This window comes from Microcebus murinus, chromosome 23 (genome assembly GCF_040939455.1).
Source record: "Microcebus murinus isolate Inina chromosome 23, M.murinus_Inina_mat1.0, whole genome shotgun sequence".
NCBI classification, from domain to species: Eukaryota; Metazoa; Chordata; class Mammalia; order Primates; family Cheirogaleidae; genus Microcebus; species Microcebus murinus.
This window is the reverse complement of record NC_134126.1, coordinates 34,944,158-34,954,607: the sequence shown is the minus strand read 5'-3', so window position 1 is coordinate 34,954,607 and position 10,450 is coordinate 34,944,158.

Here is a 10,450-nt window from a genome sequence, read left to right as displayed (position 1 = left end):
TTTTTCTTATTTTCATTTGATCAACTCTACAGGCTGGCAGTACCATACGTTACTATAGTGGTAAATACAGGATATTATGCATTCATCAAAGACCCATAAAACTTTATAGTTCAGGCCGGGCGCTGTGGCTCACGCCTGTAATCCTAGCTCTTGGGAGGCCGAGGCAGGCGGATTGCTCAAGGTCAGGAGTTCAAAACCAGCCTGAGCAAGAGCGAGACCCCGTCTCTACTATAAATAGAAAGAAATTAATTGGCCAACTGATATATATATAAAAAAATTAGCCGGGCATGGTGGCGCATGCCTGTAGTCCCAGCTACCCGGGAGGCTGAGGCAGAAGGATCACTCGAGCCCAGGAGTTTGAGGTTGCTGTGAGCTAGGCTGACGCCTCGGCACTCACTCTAGCCTGGGCAACAAAGCGAGACTCTGTCTCAAAAAAAAAAAAAAAACAAAAAAACTTTATAGTTCAAAGAACAAACATTAATGTATCCAAATTAAGGAAAAAAATCAGAAGGTTAGGGGATAACACAGTGAAATGCAGATTATAACAAAAGAATTAACTGTATTCCAGATGTATGACATAACCTCACTGAAAAGGTAAGGGGGAAATGTGCTGACCTAACTTTGAAAATTATTGGAAACTATAAGTCTAACAGCAAAAGAAACTGTATGTGAAGACTATTCTAGTTGGTGAAGTTATTTCTTATGTGAATGTGGATCAATAATTCTGAAAATGCTGTAAGTATATACTGGATTGAGCAAAACAGATGTTATGTGGTAGTAACCATCTTCTCACTGTGGGAAAGGGAGGTCACAGACAAGCCAGGAGGAAAGCTAGAATAAACTATAGCATTGGTTAGAGTCAGAGACATTAGTCTGAACACATGCTTAGCTTAATATACATACAAAGACATATGCAAATTATTATAGATACATGTGTATATATAGATTAGTATTCATACATACATTTCCTGGCTCTATTAGCTTAGAGGGCATAGAAGAAATAACACCTAAGTGTGCAACTGCACACTCAGCACCCAGCAATAAGCACACTCAGCACCCCGATCTTGGTTTCTAATATTATCCTGCAATGAAAGGAACCAGGGCTCCCTGCAAATATGGCTGATTTTAGGACTGAAGCTATGAGACATACAAGATGAACCTGGATTATCTTGTAGTGTCACACAGTAAAGAAGTGCTAAAAAAAAAAATGATGGGATCAAGCCAAAAGTTTGTAGAAGTCAACCTAAAAGAGCTCCCAGTGGCCTAATCTGGAACAATTTGAGAAAAATAAGTAAATAACATAGTATTGGATTATAACCCAAAGTATAATCTAAACATCCATGAGTTCATATCTAGCTAGATACATAAATGATTGAATCAGTAAATAAATGGGAGAGAAGAAATAAATTTCCAGTACTAAAGAATTACAAATAATATATGTAGATGCCCCCCATGCAAGGAGGTGGAGCTTAATTCCCTACCCTTTGAATATGAGCTGTGCTTAGCCACTTGCTTCCAAACAAACACCGTATACAAAGGGGTAAAAAGTAATTTGACATTGCAGAAACCTGACAAACACTGCTTCAGCCATGAGATTCAGTTTAACATCATCAGTGATGTCATGTTGTAATCATGTTATGACACTTCATTTAGGTAATCTTCCTCCAAAAACCCATGACCCAAATTTCATCATGAAGGAAACATCAGACCAACTTCAACTGATGGACATTATTCCAAATATCTGATCAACACTTCTCAAAATTGTCAAGGAAACAAGGAAAATCTAAAAAACTGCCATAGTCCAAATGAGCCTAAGGAGGGAGACATGATGATAATGTGATATACCCCGGATGGAATTCTGGCATAGAAAAAAGACATTAGGTAAAAACGAAAAACATCCTTGTAAAACATGGTATTTAATTAATTATAACGTATCAATATTGTTTCATTAACTATGACAAATATGCCACAGTAAAATAAGATGTTAACAAAATGGGAATCCATATGAGGTATTCGGGGATTTTCTGTATTGTTTTTGCAATAGTTCTGTAAATTGAAAACTATGCTAAAATAAGAGAGGTTATTAAAAGGTTAAAAAAGGAGAAATTAAAATTTGATTATTCTTATATCTATTAAAGAAATTAACTTCATAATAAAAACTGTGCCACCAAGGAGAAAAAATAGTGTAATAGAAATTCACAAAAACTAGCCTGTTGAACACTTACTCATTTTTTCAAAATTTGAGTATCTTCTCTATTTTAAAGACTTTTTTGTTCCATTATTTATGTTCCTTTTCTACTCAGTGCTGCACTTATTGGTATATTTACATGTTTCCTTTATATTACAATAAATTTTGTAAGTCAGGAACTATCATTAATTTTCCTCTATATAATCAGTGCTCATCAAACATAAGCATATGTATTTGCCAAAATGTGCTTATGGAGATTGAGGTCATGGAAGAAAACGAATTCAGTACAAACTATGGAAATGCTATATAGGAAAAAACAACATGAAGACAAAACAATAAAGGACACAATAGCTAAACGAGATTAGTGAGGAGTAAGGAGAGGAAAATTCAGTTCATGGAAGACAAGAAGTTTCAAGAAGAAAGCTCAAAGTGTTGTGGTTGCATTATGTACCCCACAAGGGTATATTCGAGTCCTAACTGCCAGGAATTGTGAAAGTCACCTTATTTAAAAATATGGTCCTTGCAGATGCAATCAAGATTATGGTACACTGGAGTAGGTGTCCTTGTAAGAAAAAGAGGAAAGGGATTTAGACACAGAAACATGGAGTGAAAGCCACACAGTGGCTTTCAGGCACACAGTGAAAGCCATGTGTTGATGAAGGCAGAGATTGTAGTGACACAACTGCAAGGCAAGGACTTATAAGAATTGATAGCAATCACTACCATCATGGTATCGTAGCTCTGCTGACATCTTTTCTTCAAAATTTTAACCTCTAGAACCCGAACTATGAGAAAATAAATATCTTTGTTTTAAACCATCCAGTTAGTGGTAATTTGTTACAGCACCCCTAGGAAACTAACACATGGAAAACGACCAAATGATTAGGGAGCTTACTGGGGGCATCTCAAGATAATAGCTATAGAGGAACAATGGGAGCCAAAACGAATTACAAATAACTAGGCAGTGTCTGAGTGACGAGGAGATTAAGGTCATCATCCTAAACCATTCTTTCAAACATGTTCGATCAAAACAAAAATAAGTTATGCATTTTCACTTATATTAACAATTACTTAAAAGTTTTTCATCAAGCATTTTGCAAGGTTGTGATAAAATACATGCTTTTGTATGCTATTGGGAGTTTGGAAATTAGGATAACATTCTTGGACGACCATTTGAAATGTCTTACAACATAAAAACTCATAGCGTCTGTGGCCTTGCAAATTTATTCTTATTTTAGAAATTTCCTTCCTAAGTATATTTTAGCCAATATTACATACATCCATTTTCACAGTTATATTCATATTGAAGTAAGAGGTACTTTTTCTTTTCTCTTTCTTTTCTTTCCCTGCTGGGTAATGTAACTCAGCTTTTCTTTGTAGCCAGCTCTATGTGCAAAGAATCAGGATACCATTTCATATTACTAAGGTCAATATGTAGTTCAATCTTAAAATAACATAAAGATTAGACAAATACTTATATGTGGCTCCAACTAGCCCTGAAGCCTCTACTGTGTTGGCCATTAATTAGGTAATGCTAGTAGAGGGATTACAACTAACGGCCCCCGTTATATCTTAAGGATAGATTTCAACTGACTTGAAACATTGGTTTTGTTTTTTAAAATCACTTTATCAAGGTATTATTAACATATAAAAGGCTGTTAATATGTAATGTATTCAACTCATTTTTAAGAACAAAAGAAGGTATCTATTACAAATCTCATTATAAGAATGTCTTGGTTTAACCAATATTTTTTCACTATTAATGCCTTATTAAATTTAAATAGTGTAACCATTTTAAGATGACAATTTAAAAACAGTCATTCTGGCCGGGCGCGGTGGCTCACGCCTGTAATCCTAGCTCTCTGGGAGGCCGAGGCGGGTGGATTGCTCGAGGTCAGGAGTTCAAAACCAGCCTGAGCAAGAGCGAGACCCCGTCTCTACTATAAATAGAAAGAAACTAATTGGCCAACTAATATATATAGAAAAAATTAGCCGGGCATGGTGGCTCATGCCTGTAGTCCCAGCTACTTGGGAGGCTGAGACAGAAGGATCCCTTGAGCCCAGGAGATTGAGGTTGCTGTGAGCTAGGCTGACGCCATGGCACTCACTCTAGCCTGGGCAACAAAGCGAAACTCTGTCTCAAAAAAAAAAAAAAAAAAAAAAAACAGTCATTCTTATCTTTACATTCCACAGATAGATCATTATGATTAATCCAAGTTTGGACCATTGCTGAGACAGAACTAAAGATAACAAACAAAGTCAAATATAATTGGCTATTTTATTCAGTAATTCCACTATTTTTGTGGCCTGGAACTCTAGCTTTTGAGATATGAAAATTTTAACCTGTGAAAAATTTTAAAAATAGATTTTTGTTTGTAGTCTAAAGGGATCTTGATTACCTTGGCATTCAAATTTATTTCTAATAATTTGTCTGACACAGAAAAATAAAAACTTGGATACTATTAAGGGAGTTTCCAAGGAATTAAGAGTATGCTGCATCTTTTTGTTTCTTGAAATTATGAAATTATTTTCAAATTGTAAGATTTCTATAAAATAAATCTCCAAAGATTACTTTAAAATTATTATTGAGGAATACTTTGCGAATGAAGTATTACTCCCTTAGAATGTCTGATAGAAAAAAGTTTCTGTTTTACAATCAAATACTATTTTATTGATTTGTTGGTGGCATTAAATAGGAATATAATAGTAACATGATAATTATTAATGAGAATTTTTCTAACATTATCTTCTATAATCCTTAGAGTTTCAAGCCTTAGGTTTAAGTCTATTATCCATTGTGAATTAATTTTTTCTGAGTGGTGAGAGGTGTAGATCTTCTTTCACTCTTCTACATGTGGCTATCCAATTTTCTGAGCACCATTTATTAAACAGGGATTCTTTCTATAGTGTATGTTTTTGTCTGGTTTTGTCAAAAACCAGACAAAAATATGATGATGGTTTTATATCTGAGTTCTCTATTCTGATCCATTGGTCTATGTCTGTTTTCTTATGTGAATACCATGCTGTTTGGGTTACTATAGCCTAGTAGTATAGCATGAAGTCTGGCAAAGCAATGTCTCCCAATTTGTTCCTTTTGCTTAAGATAACGTTGGCTATTTGTGGTCTTTTTCATTCCATACAAAGCAAAGAACTATTTTTCCTAGATCTGTGAAAAATGGTGTTGGTATTTTAATGGGGGTTGCATTGAATCTGTAGAACACTTTGGGTCATATGGACATTTTAACAATGTTGATTCTACCAATCCATGACATGCTATCTTTTTACATTTGTTTACATCCTCTGCAATTCCTTTCTCAGTGTTTCATAGTTCTCCCTATAGAGGTATTTCACCTCATTAGTTAAATATATTCCTAGGTATTTTATTTACTTTGTTGTTACTGTGAATGGTATTGAGTCTTTGATTTGATTCTCAGCTTGACTGTTTTTGGTGTATATGAATGCTACTGATTTGTGTACATTGATTTTGTAGTCTGAGACTTTGATGAATCTAATTATCAATTCCAGTAGTCTCTTGGCAGAGTCTGTGGGGTTTGCTACATATAAAATTACATCATGAGCAAAGAGCAATAGTTTGACATCTTATTTCCTCATTTGGATACCCTTGATTTCCTTTTCTTGCCTGATTGCTCTGGCTAGGACTTCTAGCACAATGTTCAATAGAAGTGGTGATAGTGGGCAACCTTGTCTGGTTCCAGTTCTAAGTGGGAATGCTTTCATTTATTCCCCATTCAGTATGATGCTGGCTGTGGGTTTGTCGTATATGACTTCTATAATATTGAGGTATATTACATCTATGCCTAGCTTATCAAGAGTTCTTATCATAAAAGGGTGCTGAATTTTGTCAAAGGCTTTATCTGTATCTATTGAGAGGATCATGTGGCCTTTGTTTTTGCTTCTATGTATGTGGTGAATCACATAGATTTGATTATGTTGAACCATCCTTTGCATCTCTGGCATGAAGCCCACTTGATCGTGGTGAATTATTTTTTTGACATGCAGCTGAATTCTATTTGCTAGGATTTTACTGAGAATTTGTGCATCTATATTCATAAGGGATATTGATTGGTCTGTAGTGTTCTTTTTGTTGTATCCTTTCCTGGCTTTGTATCAAGGTGACATTGGCTACATAGAATGAGTTGGGGGGAATTCCTTCCTTGTCAATGCTATGATGATTTATGAAGAAGACCCAAAGGCAGTCAGAGCAACAACGAAAGTAAATAAATGGGACCTGATTAAATCGAAAAGCTTCTGCACCCAGCCAAGGAAACAATCAATAGAGTAAATAGATAACCTACAGAATAGGAGAAAATATTTGCATGCTAATATTTTAGCATGCAATAACTGGAATCTACAAAGAACTCAAACAAATAAGCAAGAAAAAAAATCAAGCAACCTCATTAAAAAGTGGGCAAATGACATGAACAAAAGTTTTTCATTAAAAGATAGACTGATGGCCAATAAACATATGAAAAAAAATGCCTAACATCTCTAATAATCAGGGAAATACAAATCAAATCCACAATGAGATATCACTTAACTCCAGTGAGAATGGGTCTTATCAAAAGTCCCAAAACATGGCTGGGTGTGATGGCTCATGCCTGTAATCCTGGCACTCTGGGAGGCTGAAGTGGGTGGATCGCTCAAAGTCAGGAATTTGAAACCAGCCTGAGCAAGAGTGAGACCCTGTTTCTAGTAAAAATAGACAGAAATTAATTGGTCAACTAAAAAAATATATAGAAAAAATTAGCCAGACACGGTGGCACATGCCTGTAGTCCCAGCTACTCAGGAGGCTGAGGCAGGAGGATCACTTGATCCTAGGAGTTTGAGGTTGCTGTGAGCTAGGCTGACATCATGGCATTCTAGCCAGGGCAACAGAGTGAGACTCTGTCTAAAAAAAAAGTCCCAAAACAAGAGATGCAGGTGTGGGTGCAGAGGCAAAAGAACACTTATACATTGTGGGTGGGACTGCAAACTAGTACAATCTCTATGGATAATAGTATGGAGATCCTCAAAGAATTAACACTAAACATATAATTTGATCCAACAATCCCACTATTAGGTATTTACCCAAAGGAAAAAAAGTCATTTTATCAAAGAAAAAAAAAAGCACTTGCATTTGCAAGTTTATTGCAACATAATTCACAATTGCAAAGATGTAAAATCAACCCAAGTGTCCATGAATGCATGAGTGCATTAATAGAATGTGGTATATGTATACTGTGGAGTACTACTCAGTCATTAAAAAAATGGTGAAGAAAAACTGTTACCTTTTGTAACAAGCTGGATAGAATTGCAGATCATTATCCTAAATAAAGTGTCACAAGAATGGAAAAACAAACACCACATGTACTCAGTATTAAATTGGAACTAATTGATCAACACTCTGTGCACATATGGAAGTAAAACTCAACAGAAATCAAGCAGATGGGAAAGGAGAAAAGGGGATGAATAAATTCACACCTAACAGGTACAATGCACACTCTCTGGGTGAGGGGCACATTTATTACTTTTACTCAAACTGTACAAAACCAATGCATATAACCAAAATTTTTGTACCCCTATAATATTCTGAAATTTAAAAAAAGGAAAAGTAAAAAAGAAATTATTAATGAATAGGATTTTACAGTACAGTTAATACTTTAACAATGGAACTAGCAGCAATTATATTGTTTTTGATATATAAATAGAATGTTTTATCTAATCTACTAAAACCTGGTTATGTGTCCGTTGTGATTTTTATGTATGTTTTATTTCTTTTGCTTGTTAATTTAAAAATTGATTGTGGTAAAGGGAATAGACATTTTTTATGCTGGGATAAAATAATAAGTATAAAAATTTAAACAAGTGTGGATTCTCAGGTATCATTTTGAATTTGAATTTCATTTAAATGATGAGGTACATGCTAATCTAGTTGGTTATAGTAACTAGGCTATTTACTATTTGCTTTCAACTAATAAATTATTATTAATCATTTACTTTTAGCCATTTACTAATTACACATGATAGGCAAGGCATTTTATTTTTCCCAAGAAATAATTACTTCTATCTGATATGTAGCAGTACATAATTTATTAGATATTATTAGAAGGATAACTTACAGAAAGCATTTATACTCTAATAAAATAGTATTACACAAAATATTAAATTGTGTCCGTATGATTCCTCATTAGGGACTGGAAAATACCGGATCTAAGAGTTTCCTCTGTCTAGAACCAAAACTGGTAACAAAGTCAGGGAATAATATACACTTGGAGTCAGATAGGCAGTAAGCTTAGTGTTTAAATATTCAACTGTGGAACCAGACAGCCTTGGCTCAGATCTCAAGTTAGCTACTAACTTAAGCTAGTCACTTAAACTTCTCTGAAATTCAGCACAAAAAGGGAATGATGTAACTATATTATAGGTTTTTGAGGGAATTAAATTAAATAATACATTTAACATAGCATCTAACACATATAATCATTACTTAGCAATTAGTAGTAAATCAGTAGAGCTTGGAAAGTTGAAGAATTTCAGTGCAGGGCCAAGCAAGTGGCTTTGCTCACAGATTTCTTCTATTGCCTTGAAAAGACTCGCAAGTTTGCATTTATGTTGTGTGTTGTACCCTAGGATCTGAGAGCCTGGGAGAGAGGATGTTAGAAGAGGCAGCTAATATAGGAAAAGGAGAAATAAATTTTCTCTGTAGGTTTTTGAAGCTTTTTGCATTTGATCCAAGATAACTGGGGAAGTTGCCAAAGATATGGTAATTTTTTTTCTTTCTCCTTTGGATGGTGGAATTGTTTGAGGAGCTTGCAATCTAGTTCTGGAAATGTGCGTAATAAAATAAGTGCAATAAATATGAATGTAGGACCTTATGTGTTTTCAATTCCTCACAACTAGCAGTAAAAAAAAAAAAAATCTAAAATCATTGTTCTTCACTCCTATGCAAGTTATTAAGTTGGATTGTGCTAGCAGTGCCCCTTTGGGAAAAGGCAAATGTACTAGTTTCCTAAGGAGTGGTAAAAGAAACTTTTATAATCTTTAGGGCTTCTGAATACAGGTGAGGAAATATTCTAAAATAAATCAAAAAGATGAATTTTATCTTAGGCCATGCTTATATAGGATATTTTGGGCATTATTTGTCATGTGATTAAAAAGAAAGATAACAAGGAAAGTTTTCAGGATGTTTTGAACTCTTTTTATCAGGAGAGAAAGGAGACTATTCACATTTGAGTCAGTAAGGGGAGGAAAATGTAACCTCAAATGAGGAAAAGTGACAAAAAATGACAAGCTGATCATAGTTTGAATTAATTAGAGAAAAGATAAATGGACTCTTCACAAATCCTCTCTTCTTTTTTGTAACTTTAATTTGTATTTTGTTTTAATTGGCATTGGTGGTGCTCTTAAAGTGCTGGTGGTTATGTGAGGATACAGACAGAAAAGTGTGAACCATGACAACTGAAAAAATAAAAATCAAACAGTGAATTACAGATGAATGAATATTCATTCAAGAATTATGACATATCTGTGATGTTAAAAGTAAGTTAAACTGTTTTGCCTGTCATATATATCTACTAGTTCATTATTAAAATTATAATGGGTCACATTCTGCCATATTGAATATATATAAAAATCAGCATATGGAAAATACTGCCTTCTTTTCCATTCTTTTTTTGACCATAATGGGCACCTAGTTTAGACCATCATATCACTTAGCACTATCTTATAAAAATTTCTGTGATGATGGAAATGCTCTGTAGTTTAGCTGTCTAGCTTAATAGCCAGTACTCACATGTGGCTATTGCATACTTGAAATGTGACTACTGAAATTGAAAAATCAATTTTTAAAATTCAAAAAGCTTTACCAAGGTGTTATTGATATACAATAAACAGTGTAGTTACAATTTCCATTTCCAGTGCTCGTTATTCCTTTGTGTTGATCTATATTTCCATGTGGCATCAATTTCCTTCTGCCTGCCTGAATCCTTTCTTTATTATTTCTTGTAGTGTGGATTTGTTGGTGAATTCTTTCAGCTTTTGTATATCTGAAAAACTTTTCTTTTAGCTTTCTTTTTCATAGCTTTTTTTTTTGTACTGGGCATATAGAATTTTAGGTTGACGGTGTTTTGTATCCAGTACTTTAAAAATGCTTGAGGGAGAAAACTTTCCCAGACCAACAAAAGCTAAGGAATTCATCCTCACAAGGCCTGCCTTACAGGAATTGTTACAGAAATTGCTAATGGGAGTTCTTTAAACTGAGA